Source organism: Aquarana catesbeiana, linkage group LG01, assembly GCF_042186555.1.
Source record: "Aquarana catesbeiana isolate 2022-GZ linkage group LG01, ASM4218655v1, whole genome shotgun sequence".
Taxonomy (NCBI): Eukaryota; Metazoa; Chordata; class Amphibia; order Anura; family Ranidae; genus Aquarana; species Aquarana catesbeiana.
The window spans coordinates 361,702,740-361,719,673 of NC_133324.1; the positions used below are offsets into that span (position 1 = coordinate 361,702,740).

The following is a 16,934-nucleotide window of genomic DNA, read 5'->3' on the forward strand; positions in this document are numbered from 1 at the left end:
GACTTTGGTTGATCATGTGTAGGCAAGTCCGTTCATTCAGAAAGTCGGTCGTAAAGTCCATCGAAAAGTCTGCAGGACAAAGTCTGCCGTAAAGTCTGCTCGTTTGTATGCGGCATAAGAGTATCCACTCAGAATTTGATAACTTGCTATGCTAAATGCCACACTTGATACTGTATGCCACCTAACGGTCAAACCATTGTCAATAGATTAATCTTATGGAAATATACAGACAGTAAGAAGAAGGGGAACAGACCTCCCAGTATCCACCCCAAACTGAGAAACATCTTTTGGACGGGCCTTTTTCAAGTGTGTATTAGTATGCACCTGTTGCTTCAGCATTAAATATTCTAGCATACATACAAATATTTATTTTAAATCAGAATCTTTGGAATTTCTATTTTCTTTTTAATATAATAAATGTAATACCAAGGGGTTGTACAGATGCAAAAAAAAATTTCCTTTCATTTTCTCCAACAACTTTAACGTCTTCATAGTGAGCAGTCCAAGGTCTGTACTCCAAAATGTTATCGGATATATTGTCAATAGAGCTGGGCAAATGGTTTGGGCTGAGCAAAAGTTTGGCACGAATATCACCTGTTTGCCCATTTATCAAACACATGGATTTGCAGGGCACTAAACGGGATGTTCACCCACTGAGCACCCCACAATGCACTGTGCGCCGCACAGTGAATTCTAGGGCCCTAATTGGATGAAGCCAATTAGGGCACAGAGCACTCTCAGAGCCCTGATTGGACAAAGTCTATGGGATCTGAAATGTAAAAATCAAATGTACCCATTTTTAAGGCTTATATGCAAGTAATTGGGCATACAATGGTTATGGGGGTCCGTGTACTGCCCTGAGGGACATGTATCAATGAAAAAAAAGTTGGTAGAAAATGTCATTTTTAATTGAGCAGTGATTAACTGTAATTTACTGCTTAAAGTGAAAGCCTAAAAATGAGAAATAACAATAAAAATGAAAAATTCCTCTCAATATAGTGCCTGGGGGGCCCACGTAGTCTAACTGTAAAGTAACACATCTGCACTGTGTATGACCCTGCTGCAGCAATAATTGCATTTATAAAGCCAAAAAATTGACATTTTTCCCTGCAAGCTTTCTTTATTTTTTAACAACGGCTTGGGGCGCGAGTCTGTATGATGAGCAGTGTTAATTTTGGCAGCAAAATTTGATTTAGTTTTAGTTATTGTCTTTTTACTAAAATGGCATTTTAGTTTTAGACCCATTTTAGTCTTCTGCAATTGTTTTAGTTTTAGTCGTATTTAGTCGACTAGATCTTCAATACATTTTAGTAGACTAAAATCATTTTAGTCTACTAAAATGTATTTTTGTTGTCTAAAATGTAATGAGTGTAGTTAAATTGTAATGCATTAATTAAGCATCTCTGTACAATTTCCATACTCATTATATACTACTGGAGTGAAAAATCTAATATGTTATTATTTATGGTATTAGGTTTGAACATGCACTACAGACCAGTGATAATTTTAACTTCAAATTCCAATCTAGTTTTAGTCATACTCTTTTGACTAAGTTGCCATTTTAGTTTTAGTCATATTTTAGACTTTAGACTAAAATGCCTTTTTAGTTTCAGTCATATTTTAGTCATCTCAGTTGTTTTAGTTTTAGTTGTATTTTAGTTGACTAAAATAGTATTAATTTAGTCAACGAAAATGTTTTAGTCAACATAATTAACACTGATGATGAGGCCACAATGTAGTGCATTGGGAACAAGATTAGAGATTTTTTGGATAAATTTTGGTGTCTCTTTTGCAGACTTTGGAAAGAAGTAACAGGTGCAGAAAAATAGGTCTTATGGTGTCGGAGGTGCCTTCACACCATAACCTTATAGAGGTACTCTTGATGAAAGCAAGAATTAGCCTAACTGTCAAAAATGTAAATGATATGCACACTGTCAAACAGGTGTGCAAAATTGGTCTTTGGGTGTACGAGGTGCCTTTATACTGTAACACTTGATGAAAGCAAGAATTGCCTTTCTGTAAAAAATTTAAATGATATGCACCTGCCAAACAGGTGTGGAAAAATTGGTCTTTGGATGTCAGTGGCGCCTTCACACTATAACCCTATAGAGGTACTCTCGATGTAAGCAAGAATTGGCCTTTCTGTCAAAAATTTCAATGATATGCACCTTTGAAGCAGGTGCGGAAAAATTGGTCTTTGTGTGTCGGAGGTGCCTTTACACCGTAACCCTATAGAGGTACTCTTGATGAAAGCAAGAATTGGCCTTGCTGTCAAAAGGTGAAATGATATGCTGTCGAACAGGTGCAGAAAAAGTGGTCTTTGGGTGTTAATTGAGCCCATGAAATCTACACCAAAAAAATTCTTCCAGATAAAATCATCACCCACAACGCTAGGCAGCCTAGAAGTCTTGCAGAGATTCTACATCCCAGAAACACTTAAGGCGGGGTTCCACCCAAATTTTGAACATTATCTCTATGCATTCTCTTCCTTGCCTAGATGCTGACATGCTGTGTAAAAAAAATTTAAATCGCCCTAATTACCTTTTTTTTCTAATCTTCTTAGCACTTCCTGGTTTTCCTCCCATGGGAGTAGGCGTGTTTCTAGCCTCTCCCAGACCTCCCACAGTCCCCTGGGAGCTAGTCTCAGGCTTCCCAGCATGCATTGTGCAACAGCGTCATCACAACATCTCGGTGAATGCTGGGAGCACAGCATTCACCGCATCCAGGAAATACATGCTTGTGGGCTTCAAATGCCCACAATGAAGATGGAAACCACCTTCAGTGAATTTTATAAGTTATTCTTTACAACGAAATCGGACACAGGCAGACTTATTACACAGAACATGTGAGTAGATAATCATGAGAAGAAAAGTTTGTGAATGAACTCCAAAAAAAAAAAAAAAACGAGAGATAGGTGGACCCCCGCTTTAATCAGAGACATCTGCATCAGGGGCTTCATAGCTGCTGGGTAATCCAGGACTGATTCATTTTGATAAATGTCAGACATCCACGGAGTCTGTGGACAGATGCATTCTATTATCAGTAACAAAACCTCCAGCAGCACTGAATGCCCATTCGGAAAGCATGCTGGATGCAGGGCAGCCCAGCAGCTCAATTGCATACTGGGCAAGTTATGCCCAGTGGTCTACTCTCATGACCCAGTAGCCTAGTGGATCATAAACTGGAAATCTCTCCATCTCTGTTTTCGCCCCCTAGATAATTGTCTACCATATGCAGACACTGCTGGTGGGATGTGGAAGCTGACAGCCCTGAGCGGCGAGGACTAAACAAAAAGTGTGAAATGCATCATTTAGGCGGCCCCTTCTCCACCGCTTCTTTCTTGATCAACAGAAGCCTCAAAACAAAGTTTTCTACAGTTTTGGGGATGGAAAACCATCTCTTAAGGTTTGAGAGGTCTTCCTCTCTTTCAATGCCTCCAAAACTGCCAGAATCCTCCTCCTCTTCCTCTCTCTCCTCTTGTGTGTTCTGCTGGCCTTGAGAATGACCCATCTATAATGCCACGCAGAGTCTGCTCCAGCAGGAACACAACAGGGATTGTGTTACTGATGTATGCATTGTCATGGCTCACCATCCTTGTGGCCTCCTCAAATGGTGACTGTACATGGCATGCATCCTTTATCAGCAGCCATAGGTGTGGGGAAAAAAAGCTGAGTTGGCCTGCTGAGCCCTTGTGCCATATTCACAGAGGTACTCATTGACAACCCTCTGCTACATGTGCAGCATTGCCTATGTCGAGTTCCACCTGGTGGGCATTTCACTAATCAGGCATTTTACGGGCAGGTGGAATTCCCTCTGAATTTCAGCTAACCGAGCACTGGCTGTGTATGACTACCAGAAATGGCTACAGACTCTTCTGGCCTGCTTTAGCAGATCTTCCAACCCTGGGTACCTATTTAAAAACCACTGCAATACCAAACTGAGGACATCTGCCAGGCATGGCACATGTGTCAACTTTCCCTGTCTAAGGGAAGACAGGAGGTTTGTGCCATTATGGTGCACACCACCATTCCTGGCTCCAGCTGGCATGGCATGAACCACCTCTGGGCCTGCCCCTGCAGATCTGCAATTATCTCTGCTCCGGTGTGGCTCCTGTCCCCTAGACAGACCAGCTGAAGCTCTGCGTGGCACATTTTAGCCTGACTCATTAAATAGCCTCTTAAAAGCTTAGGGGGTACTTGTGATTCATAGGACAATTTAGCAAAGGAGGGCATGAAGGAGGAGGAGCAGGGGGTGGAGCTGACAAATCTTGCATCATCACCACTAGCTGTACAGAGACATGGCAGCACAACAAGCTGTAGCACTGAGCCTTGTCCTGCATCCTGACTGCCTTGCCCAACGATGCCACAACATTGCCTTCCTTGTGATGGTAGAGCTGGAATAGGCTTGCGCAAAAAAGAAATAATGACTGGGAACCTGCTGTTGTGGTACAGTACATTCTGCAAATTCATGGAAGGGGCCAGAATCCACCAGATGGAAAGGCAGGAGTTATAAATCCAACAGCTTTGACAAGCTTGAATTTAGATGCTGGGCGTGTGGTTGGCAGTGACTGCATTTTTTTTTTTGCTGCAGCAGATGGGGCAGAGAAATTTGCCGGCTATAGTCTACAGCTGGTGGTGTGCTACTGGTAGATGTACTGCAAAGACCTGGGACACCCTGTGCTATACCATAATCCCTGTCAGTGGAAGCTGCTGAGAGGTCATGAGGGATAAAAGGGGTAGACTGGAAAGGTGAGGAGTGAGGAGGAGCAGAATTGCATCCCTTTTGCATGGCTTTCAGGTGCTCTTACCAAAAGGCTGAGTGGTGGGAGGTTAAATGCCTTGTCAAGCATGTGGTACCCAAATGGCTGGTGTTTTTGCCACTCTTGATGTGCTTAAGGAAAATTTTGCAAATTGCAACAGTGCAATCGGCTGCACAACTGAGCTGTGGAAAGTGGGCCAGGAGATAACAGCTCCACAATAAGGTTGGGGAATAGGGGGCTGCTCTCTACTCCAACATGATGGATGCCTCTTTGGGGTTGTGCCTCACCCTCACTCTCCACCTCTGCTTTATCCAGCACCCAAGTCACATCAGTGACCTCATCATCATCATCCCCTTCATCCTCATTATCACTGGAGACAACTTGGCAATACGCTGCGGCTGGGGGAACATAACTGCCAATTTGTTGTTTACCAGTGTTCTCCCTTCTCTGTAGGCTCATGTTCCTACCTTCCTCAACCTCACAACCAACATATGAATTAAGTAATGGCTGTGCATTGTCATGATGCCATGTTCAAATAACTCAACTGACTCCTCCATGTCTAATGCTGGGGCTATGGCAGGGGTAGTTGTGGACAAGGAAGCAGAATAAGCCACTCTGGCAGCTGCGGTGGACTACACACTAGTCTCTGCTTGGTTGATGGAAGATGAGGAGGAGGATGATGATGGTTTAGTAAGCCAGTTAACCACCTCCTCTGCATACTGTGGCTGGATGGCATGGGCAACATCACTAAACAGAGAAAATGATGCCCTGCCTGAGGATGGACCACGTCCACCTTTGTCTGTGGACACATATGCTGCTGAATTCTTCACAGTTCCATGGGAACGTCTGTCTCTCCCAGACATTGTGGGGGGGCGCTTAGTAACAAAATGTAATAAAGATGTGGAAATGTGTACGTGGATGCATTTTAATCAATGGAAAGTGGTGTTCAGTGCACTTTAACTTGAGCACTACACAGACACATTCCACTGATACACTACTAGATACTTTAGTAAAACCGCACTGACACACTGCAATATACTGTGGTAAACGTACACTAACGCACTGAAATACACTGCATTAAACGTGCAGTGATGCACTGAAATATACTGCATTAAATGTGCAGTAACACACTGATATATACTGCGTTAAATGTGCACTAACACACTGAAATATACTGCATTAAACATGCAGTAACGCATTGATATATACTGCGTTAAACGTGCAGTAATGCACTGATGTATACTGCATTAAATGTACAGTAACGCAATGAGATATACTGCGTTAAACATGCAGTAACGCACTAAAATATACTGCATTAAACGTGCAGTAATGTAATGAAATATACTGCGTTAAACGTGCACTAATACACCAATATATACTGTGGTAAACGTGCACCAATGCACTGAAATATACTGTGATAAACATGCAGTAATGCACTGAAATATAGTGTGTGAAATGTGCAGTAACAAACTGATATATACTGCATTAAACATGCACAAACATACTGAAATATAATGCTTTAAATGTGCAGTAATGCACTCATATATACTTTGTTAAACGTACAGTAATGCCCCGTACACACGGTCGGACTTTGTTTGGTCATTCCGACAACAAAATCCTAGGATTTTTTCCGACGGATGTTGGCTCAAACTTGTCTTGCATACACACGGTCAGAATATTAGTTTAGTGTGAATCTAGTGATAGTTCATTGTGAGTGTAGTGTGACCATTCATTTTTACTTTAGTGTCAGTTTAATTTTTCACTCTTTGTTATATTGCAGCCATTTGCTAAAATCATTTAAGTTCATTAAGTTCACTGTGGCCATCTCCAGAGATGCAGTCGGGAGATGGGAGAAAGTTGTCGGAAAATCCGATCGTTCTAAACGCAGTGACGTAAAACACGTACGTCGGGACTATAAACGGGGCAGTGGCCAATAGCTTTCATCTCTTTATTTATTCTGAGCATGCGTGGCACTTTGTCCGTCAGATTTGTGTACACACGATCGGAATTTCCGACAACTTTCTCCCATCTCCCGACTGCATCTCTGGAGATGGCCACAGTGATCTTTGGATTCTTCTTTACCTCTCTCAGCAAGGCTCTTCTCCCCCGATAGCTCAGTTTGGCAGGACGGTTAGCTCTAGGAAGGGTTCTGGTCGTTCCAAACATCTTCCATTTAAGGATTATGGAGGCCACTGTGCTTTTAGGGATCTTAAGTGCAGCACAATTTTTTTGTAACTTTGACCAGATCTGTGCCTTGCCACAATTCTGTCTCTGAGCTCTTCAGGCAGTTCCTTTGACCTCATGATTCTCATTTGCTCTGACATGCACTGTGAGCTGTAAGGTCTTATATAGCCAGGTGTGTGGCTTTCCTAATCAAGTCCAATCAGTATAATCAAACACAGCTGGACTCAAATGAAGGTGTAGAACCATCTTAAGGATGATCAGAAGAAATGGACAGCACCTGAGTTAAATATATGAGTGTCACAGAAAAGGGTCTGAATACTTAGGACCATGTGATATTTCAGTTTTTCTTTTTTAATAAATCTGCAAAAATGTCAACAATTCTGTGTTTTTCTGTCACTATGGGGTGCTGTGTGTACATTAATGAGGAAAAAATGAACTTAAATGATTTCAGCAAATGGCTGCAATATAACAAAGAGTGAAAAATTAAACTGACACTAAAGTAAAAATGAATGGTCACACTACACTCACAATGAACTATCACTAGATTCACACTAAACTAATATTCTACACTAACAATAGAATCACAATAGTACAGTATAGCACACTAACTCGCTAGCAGCACTGAGCCCTGTTCTATCTTTCTCTATGCCAATATCACACTGCAAATGGCCTACTCTACATGTAGTGTAGCCTATATCTACAGTGCATTCGGTGGTGTGCTGTTTCTAATACACTTCAGGCGGTATATTAAAAAAAAAAAATATATATATATATATATATATATATATATATATATATATATCTATATCTATAGATCACATGGTCCTAAGTATTCAGACCCTTTGCTCAGTATGTAGTAGAAGCACCCTTTTGATCTAATACAACCATGAGTCTTTTTGGGAAAGATGCAACAAGTTTTTCACACCTGGATTTGGGGATCCTCTGCCATTCCTCCTTGCAGATCCTCTCCAGTTCTGTCAGATTGGATGGTAAACGTTGGTGGACAGCCATTTTTAGGTTTCTCCAGAGATGCTCAATTGGGTTTAAGTCAGGACTCTGGCTGGGCCATTCAAGAACAGTCACAGAGTTGTTGTGAAGCCACTCCTTCGTTATTTTAGCTGTGTGCTTAGGGTCATTGTCTTGTTGGAAGGTAAACCTTCGGCCCAGTCTGAGGTCCTGAGCACTCTGGAGAAGGTTTTCGTCCAGGATATTCCTGTAGTTGGTGGCATTCATCTTTCCCTCTATTGCAACCAGTTGTCCTGTCCCTGCAGCTGAAAAACACCCCCACAGCATGATGCTGCTACCACCATGCTTCACTGTTGGGATTGTATTGGACAGGTTATGAGCAGTGCCTGGTTTTCTCCACACATACCGCTTAGAATTAAGGCCAAAAAGTTCTATCTTGGTCTCATCAGACCAAAGAATCTTATTTCGCATCATCTTGGAGTCCTTCAGGTGTTTTTTTAGCAAACTCCATGTGGGCTTTCATGTGTCTTGCACTGAGGAGAGGCTTCCGTCGGGCCACTCTGCCATAAAGCCCCGACTGGTAGAGGGCTGCAGTGATGGCTGACTTTCTACAACTTTCTCCCATCTCCCAACTGCATCTCTGGAGCTCAGCCACAGTGATCTTTGGGTTCTTCTTTACCTCTCTCACCAAGGCTCTTCTCCCCCAATAGCTCAGTTTGGCCGGATGGCCAGATCTAGGAAGGGTTCTGGTTGACCCAAACATCTTCCATTTAAGGATTATGGAGGCCACTGTGCTCTTAGGAACCTTAAGTGCAGCCGACATTTTTTTGTAACCTTGGCCACATCTGTGCCTTGCCACAATTCTGTCTCTGAGCTCTTCAGGCAGTTCATTTGACCTCATGATTCTCATTTGTTCTGACATGCACTGTGAGCTGTAAGGTCTTATATAGACAGGTGTGTGGCTTTCCTAATCAAGTCCAATCAGTATATTCAAACACAGCTGGACTCAAATGAAGATGTAGAACCATCTCAAGGATGATCAGAAGAAATGGACAGCACCTGAGTTAAATATATGAGTGTCACAGCAAAGGGTCTGAATACTTAGGACCATGTGATATTTCAGTTTTTCTTTTTTAATAAACCTGCAAAAATGTCAATAATTCTGTGTTTTTCTGTCACTATGGGGTGCTGTGTGTACATTAATGAGGAAAAAAAATGAACTTAAATGATTTTAGCAAATGGCTGCAATATAACAAAGAGTGAAAAATTTAAGGGGGTCTGAATACTTTCCGTCCCCACTGTATATATATATATACAGTCTAATATATATATATATATATATATATATATATATATATATATATATACAGTATCTCACAAAAGTGAGTACACCCCTCACATTTTTGTAAATATTTATTCTATCTTTTCATGTGACAACACTGAAGAAATGTCAGTTTGCTACAATGTAAATTAGTGAGTACATAGCTTGTATAACAGTGTAAATTTGCTGTCCCCTCAAAATAACTCAACACACAGCCATTCATGTCTAAACCTCTGGCAACAAAAGTTAGTACACCCCTAAGTGAAAATGTCCAAATTGGGCCCAAAGTGTCAATATTTTGTGTGGCCATCATCATTTTCCAGCACTGCCTTAACCCTCTTGGGCATGGAGTTCACAAGAGCTTCACAGTCCTCTTCCACTCCTCCATGAGGACATCTAGGAGCTGGTGGATGTTAGAGACCTTGCGCTCTCCACCTTCTGTTTGAGGATGCCCCACAGATGCTCAATAGGGTTTAGGTCTGGAAACATGCTTGGCCTGTCCATCACCTTTACCCTCAGCTTCTTTAGCAAGGCAGTGGTCGTCTTGGAGGTGTGTTTGGGGTAGTTATCATGATGGAATACTGCCCTCTCTGAAGGGAGGGGATCATGCTCTGCTTCAGTATTTCACAGTACATGTTGGTATTTATAGTTTCCTCAATGAACTGTAGCTCCCCAGTGCTGGCAGCACTCATGCAGCCCCAGACCATGACACTCCCACCACCATGCTTGACTGCAGGTAAGACACATTTGTCTTTGTACTCCTCACATGGTTGCCTCCACACATGCTTGACACAATCCAGTTCCAGTAATCCATGTCCTTTGTTTGCTTGTCTTCAGCAAATTGTTTGCAGGCTTTCTTGTGTATTATCTTTAGAAGAGGCTTTCTTCTGGAATGACAGCCATGCAGACAGAATTGATGCAGTGTGCAGTGTATGGTCTGAGCACTGATAGGCTGACCCCTCACCCCTTCAACCTCTGCAGCAATGCTGGCAGCACTCATATGTCCCAAAGACAACGTCTGGATATGCTCTTAACTTCTTTGGTCGACCATGGCGAGGCCTGTTCTGAGTGCAACCTGTCCTGTTAAACTGCTGTATGGTCTTGGCCACCGTGCTGCAGCTCAGTTTCAGGGTCTTGGCAATCTTCTTATATTCTAGATGAAAAGATTGTATATGATTCTGCCAAGGGGAAAGTGCAAGCAGATAAACTTTGGAGTGAACTGCTGCCCCTACAGATATACTACCACCTGAGCGGAGTACACTTGAGACCTGATAAGCTGATGCTTTTGTGTTACACCCTCTACAGAATTCAACATTAACAGTGTAGCTTCAAGGGAAAAATTCCCAATAAACAAATATGTGGATATATTTAATACCTTAATTTTCTTTCAAAATATTTTATTGATTTTTCAATAATATAAAATAATAATATAAGATAAAGATAAAGATAAAGTAAAGCAAAACATTACAATACAATCCCCTGTGGTGGGTACACGATAAGCCAAAAACATAAAGTAAGGATCAGGCAAATATCTAACACATTGACAGGTACCTATGAAGCCACTTTAACCCATCCAAATATGTATTAGCTGCCCGGTCTGAGGACAAAAATGGGAGGGGGCAAGGAGAGATTCCGCCAGCACCCCAAAAGGGATCATGCTGTGCCCGGCAGAATCTCCACAAGCCTCCAGTTTTAAATCTTCGTCAGACAGGCCTGGGATCCAGGATAAACATTAAGGATGCCCCCCCTCCTCAGCACTCACAGACCCCGCTCCACCTCACCCGCACAGACGGCACCTCACCGCTCATCCCGCACCAGACTTGCAGCACCGGGGACGAGGAGACACTTTCTGTACCGGCAGAGGAGACAAACACCCGCCACTGTGGACTCTGCTGAGGACTCCGCCGCTGGTTTATACACAATGACCACCCTGAAGACGGACAGTGAGCACAGCAATAATAACCTGGAAGAAGAGGTTCGTACCCTCTTTGTCAGTGGCCTACCTATAGACATCAAACCCAGAGAACTTTATTTGCTATTTTGACCATTCAAGGGTTATGAAGGATCATTGATCAAGTTAACCTCAAAACAGCCTGTTGGCTTTGTTACCTTTGACAATAGAGCTGGGGCTGAAGCTGCAAAGAATTCCTTAAATGGCATCAGATTTGATCCAGAGAACCCACAAACCTTAAGGCTAGAGTTTGCAAAGGCCAACACAAAAATGGCTAAGAATAAATTAATGGCTACACCTAATCCCACAAACTTCCACCCTGCACTTGGAGCACATTTCATTGCACGAGATCCATATGACCTAACAGGTGCTGCACTTATCCCAGCCTCCCCAGAAGCCTGGTCTCCCTATCCACTATACACGACAGAGCTGGCACAGCAATCCCACATGCTGCTTTTACATACCCAGAAGCAGCTGCTGCAGCAGCGGCCCTCCATGCACAGATGCGTTGGTATCCTCCATCTGAAGCCACTCAACAAGGATGGAAGTCTCACCAGTTATGCTAAAAGCTCTTTGGGTTTTTTCCTCTCCATGAAGTAATGTGCCAGAAATGAACAAGTGTTCGTAAAACATTGTACTTCTCCAGATGCCTCTGAATGTTCAGCCAAGCCTTCCAAATGTGGAAGGGTCATAACAGTCCTTTTCAGCTACTTAAGATGAATTATTTGGCAGTCTTTCTGCAGAAAATATGCCTCTGTGAGTAACTTAAAGTCCAAATGGAGTAACAGGATGTGACTCTTGAAACCATGGTAGAAGACATGGTGCTGCCATTGCCAGACCATGTTTTATGTTCTGTAATGCTACAGATCTCCCTTCATCGCATGTTGACTTTCTGGCATGAATTAGCTATTTAAGTGTGTGTGTGCTTGTTAAAATCTATTGCTTGTTTACCAATTTCAGCTGGTCTGCAATGACACCCTGAATCTAGTCATGCAGTGGTGAAAACTTGGCTTGATGTACTGTTTGGTCTACCACTAGGGATGAGCCGAACACCCCCCTGTTCGGTTCGCACCAGAACATGCGAACAGGAAAAAAGTTCGTTCGAACATGCGAACACCGTTAAAGTCTATGGGACACGAACATGAATAATCAAAAGTGCTAATTTTAAAGGCTTATATGAAAGTTATTGTCATAAAAAGTGTTTGGGGACCTGGGTCCTGCCCCAGGGGACATGGATCAATGCAAAAAAAAGTTTTAAAAACGGCCGTTTTTTCAGGAGCAGTGATTTTAATAATGCTTAAAGTCAAACAATAAAAGTGTAATATCCCTTTAAATTTCGTACCTGGGGGGTGTCTATAGTATGCCTGTAAAGGGGCGCATGTTTCCTGTGTTTAGAACAGTCTGACAGCAAAATGACATTTTGAAGGAAAAAACTCATTTAAAACTACTCGCGGCTATTGCATTGCCGACAATACACATAGAAGTTCATTGATAAAAACGGCATGGGAATTCCCCAAAGGGGAACCCCGAACCAAAATTAAAAAAAAAAAATGACGTGGGAGTCCTCCTAAATTCCATACCAGGCCCTTCAGGTCTGGTATGGATATTAAGGGGAACCCCGGCCAAAATTTAAAAAAAAAATGACGTGGGGTTCCCCCTAAATTCCATACCAGACCCTTCAGGTCTGGTATGGATTTTAAGGGGAACCCCGCGCCAAAAAAAAAAAAAAAAAACGGCGTGGGGTCCCCCCAAAAATCCATACCAGACCCTTATCCGAGCACGCAACCTGGCAGGCCGCAGGAAAAGAGGGGGGGACGAGAGTGTGGCCCCCCCTCCCTCCTGAACCGTACCAGGCCACATGCCCTCAACATTGGGAGGGTGCTTTGGGGTAGCCCCCCAAAACACCTTGTCCCCATGTTGATGAGGACAAGGGCCTCATCCCCACAACCCTGGCCGGTGGTTGTGGGGGTCTGCGGGTGGGGGGCTTATCGGAATCTGGAAGCCCCCTTTAACAAGGTGACCCCCAGATCCCAGCCCCCCCCCCGTGTGAAATGGTAAGGGGGTACATAAGTACCCCTACCATTTCACGAAGAAAGTGTCAAAAATGTTAAAAATGACAAGAGACAGTTTTTGACAATTCCTTTATTTAAATGCTTCTTCTTTCTTCTATCTTCCTTCATCTTCTGGTTCTTCTGGTTCTTCTGGCTCTTCTGGTTCTTCCTCCGGCGTTCTCGTCCAGCATCTCCTCCGCGGCGTCTTCTGTCTTCTTCTCCTCGGGCCGCTCCGCACCCATGGCATGGGGGGGAGGCTCCCGCTCTTCTCTTCTTCTTTTCTTCTCTTCTTCTCTTCTTCTTTTCTTCTTTTCTTCTCCGGGCCGCTCCGCAATCCATGCTGGCATGGAGGGAGGCTCCCGCTGTGTGACGGCACTCCTCGTCTGACAGTTCTTAAATAACGGGGGGGCGGGGCCACCCGGTGACCCCGCCCCCCTCTGACGCACGGTGACTTGACGGGACTTCCCTGTGGCATTCCCCGTGACGTCACCAGACCTGTATGGAATTTAGGGGGACTCCCACGTCATTTTTTTTTTTTAATTTTGGTTCGGGGTTCCCCTTTGGGGAATTCCCATGCCGTTTTTATCAATGAACTTCTATGTGTATTGTCGGCAATGCAATAGCCGCGAGTAGTTTTAAATGAGTTTTTTCCTTCAAAATGTCATTTTGCTGTCAGACTGTTCTAAACACAGGAAACATGCGCCCCTTTACAGGCACACTATAGACACCCCCCAGATACGAAATTTAAAGGGATATTACACTTTTATTGATTGACTTTAAGCATTATTAAAATCACTGCTCCTGAAAAAACGGCCGTTTTTAAAACTTTTTTTTGCATTGATCCATGTCCCCTGGGGCAGGACCCAGGTCCCCAAACACTTTTTATGACAATAACTTGCATATTAGCCTTTAAAATTAGCACTTTTGATTTCTCCCATAGACTTTTAAAGGGTGTTCCGCGGCATTCGAATTTGCCGCGAACACCCCAAATTGTTCGCTGTTCGGTGAACTTGCGAACAGCCAATGTTCGAGTCGAACATGAGTTCGACTCGAACTCGAAGCTCATCCCTATCTACCACCTCAAATTCAAACAGTGCAAACTGAACTCTACTTTCAATCTTCTGTTTGTTTTTTTTCATAGGAGTCTGTCCTTGCCAAATGCAAACCTATGGGGAAACAGAACAAAAGTACCAGTATTTTTGTAACTTGTTTAATAAGGAGATATTTATGCGTCATGTGTTTGTGTGATAATTATTAAAAGAATATATTCTGTCCTAAGTTAATGTTCAGTTAAAAAGCTCAAATCTGTATGGTTTGTCTGCTGTACTCTATGAACAATTGTGCAATTTTGTTTTGTTGCAGCCTATTGCTTGGTATTGATGTACTTTCAGTATTATGAAAGGTTTCTGTTTGGAGAAGCAGTTTCTCTATTGATGATCCTAAAAGAATGGGATACTGGATAAAATATAATGTATTTAAAGTGTGAATTTTTTTGAAACTCTGGTTTCTGACAAATTAAAGTAATTGAAAACTAAAAAAAAAAAAAAAAAGGATGCTATGACCTGATTTGCTAGCCCCAAATGGTGGGACCTCCAAATATAGACCTAATTGCCATGAAGTCAGGGGATCTCTCTATGTACCTTAGAGGGATCAACAGAAGGGGGGAGTATAGAGGGGAGAGGAGAAGGGAAGAGAGGGGGAGGAGAAGAGAGGGAAAGAGTAGAAAGCCCATCAACGGGAGAGGACCATGCGTCCCCCGGTGAACCGAAGAACTTTACGGTTGAACTCCTGGTATAAGAGAAATGCCCATATACTGGGCCCAAGGTTCCCAGGTAACTTCAAATTGTGTTTTGGTGTTGTGGAGAATTCTGGAGAGTTTCTCTTGGGACATAATCCAAGATATTTTGCATGTAGCAGCCTTGAAGGAAACCTTAGGTTGTTTCCAAGCTTTGGCAATGGTGAGCTTGGCAAGAGGATGAAATGTATTAATTTGCGCATCTGTTTAGGTGTTTTGTGTAGATTTGCATTAAGGAGGGCTATGGCTGAGGTTTTCGGGATCTGAGCTTTCTTAACTTTTCGAATCAAGGAGAAAATCTTGGTCCAGTAGGGCCTTAATCTCGGACATTCCCACCATATGTGAGCTATGGAGCCTGAGAGTTGACACCCTCGGAAGCACCTGGGGTCTGCTGAAGGGAACATTTTGGCCAGTCTGTAGGTACCATCTAGTAATGACCTTGAGGCTGGATTCAATTAGGGAGATATTCTTAATGCCCTTAAAGGATCTATTAAAGGAGACCCTCCATCTCTCTATGTCCCAGTTGAGGGAAAGGTCGCTCTCCCAAGCGAGCATGTATGGGGTCTTTGAGGATTGGTGAGACAGTGACTGATAGATGATGGAGATTCCCCCCTCTATTTCGTGGACTACCCACACCACAATTCGTACGGAGTGAATCTGGGAGGAGAGGTTTTCTCCACCCAGATGTGGTGAAGGAAGTGGCTTATTTGGTAAAATCTATAACATTCTGAATTCGGGATCTCAAGTTGATTCACACAAAAATCCAGGGAAATAGGGCCATCGGAAGTGAAGAAGTGTCCAATTCGATACAACCCCTTATCCAACCACCATTTAAAGGCTTTAATGTCTAGGCCCGGGGTAAAGTCAGAGTTATTGAAAATGTGCGCTAGGGGGCAGATACTCAAAGTTAATTCAGGGTTATTTCTCAAATTGTCCCAGATTTTCAATGATTGGGAGAGGGTAGGGGAAAGTATTGGGGGACAATTTCTTGGTGGAACCCAGAGTAGGAAGTCAAGGATGTAGGATGGAGCAGCCTGTCTTTCTATTTGAATCCAGTCTGGTTTCTCAGCCCTGGAGTAGACTGAGGAGAGCTGGGCCAACCTAGCAGCTTGAAAATACCGGAATAGCGGAGGGCAGGAGGCGGAGCCTAGCGGAGCAGACATGCATTGTTAGAGCTCCACACCGCTGAGGAGAGAAGAGAAGGACAAAGCGGAGCCTGCAGGCTCAAAAGGTATCCATTTGAACCTTTTTGCCCCAGGGAACAAACTGTGAAAGTTTGGGCAGGAAATATGGTACTGGGAGGAAACCGTGGCAGAAATAAAAATCACCTCACAAAGAGCTCACAGGCACTCACTGCAGCTGAAGCAGCTCCAGTCACCTCACAAGATACAGCATCAGGGCGCTCTCACAGACAGAAAATGTCACAGCAAGACTCTCCATTTGAGTCAGATACAGAACAAATTCTCTCACAAACTTCTCCACAAGCCTCCTCAGTATCCCCAGTAATATTATTACAATTTGAAAAGATGCTTCATAAGGCTTTAAAACAAACCTCAGACCAAATAACAAAAAGCCTAACCAAAGAAATAAGAGAGCTGGGAAACCGCACCGCAGCCTTAGAAATAAAAATGGATGAAATTGAAATTACAACCCAAGAAAATATAACAGAATTGGAACAATTAAAAAAAGAGAATTTAATACTTCAAACTAAGCTCGAAGATTACGAAAATAGAGCCAGACGTTCAAACTTGCGCATAAGGGGAATACCTGAAACTGTGACAGACCTGCAATCTACTATTACTGCTCTATTACAAGAACTAAAGCCAGATATCCCTATTGAACGTTTAGAACTGGACAGAGTACACAGAGCCCTCACAGCCAAAAAGAAAGATGGACCCCCACGTGAT

General features: G+C 43.1%; 1 protein-coding gene and 1 pseudogene across 2 annotated transcripts in view; both read left to right on the top strand.

The window, feature by feature from the left end:
- CNTNAP4 (contactin associated protein family member 4) overlaps positions 1 to 16,934 on the top strand; it is a 634,720-nt gene that overhangs the window by 287,607 nt on the left and 330,179 nt on the right. The gene's annotated exons all lie outside the window — the stretch shown is intronic.
- On the top strand, positions 10,925 to 12,210 carry LOC141146527 (RNA-binding protein with multiple splicing 2 pseudogene; annotated as a pseudogene).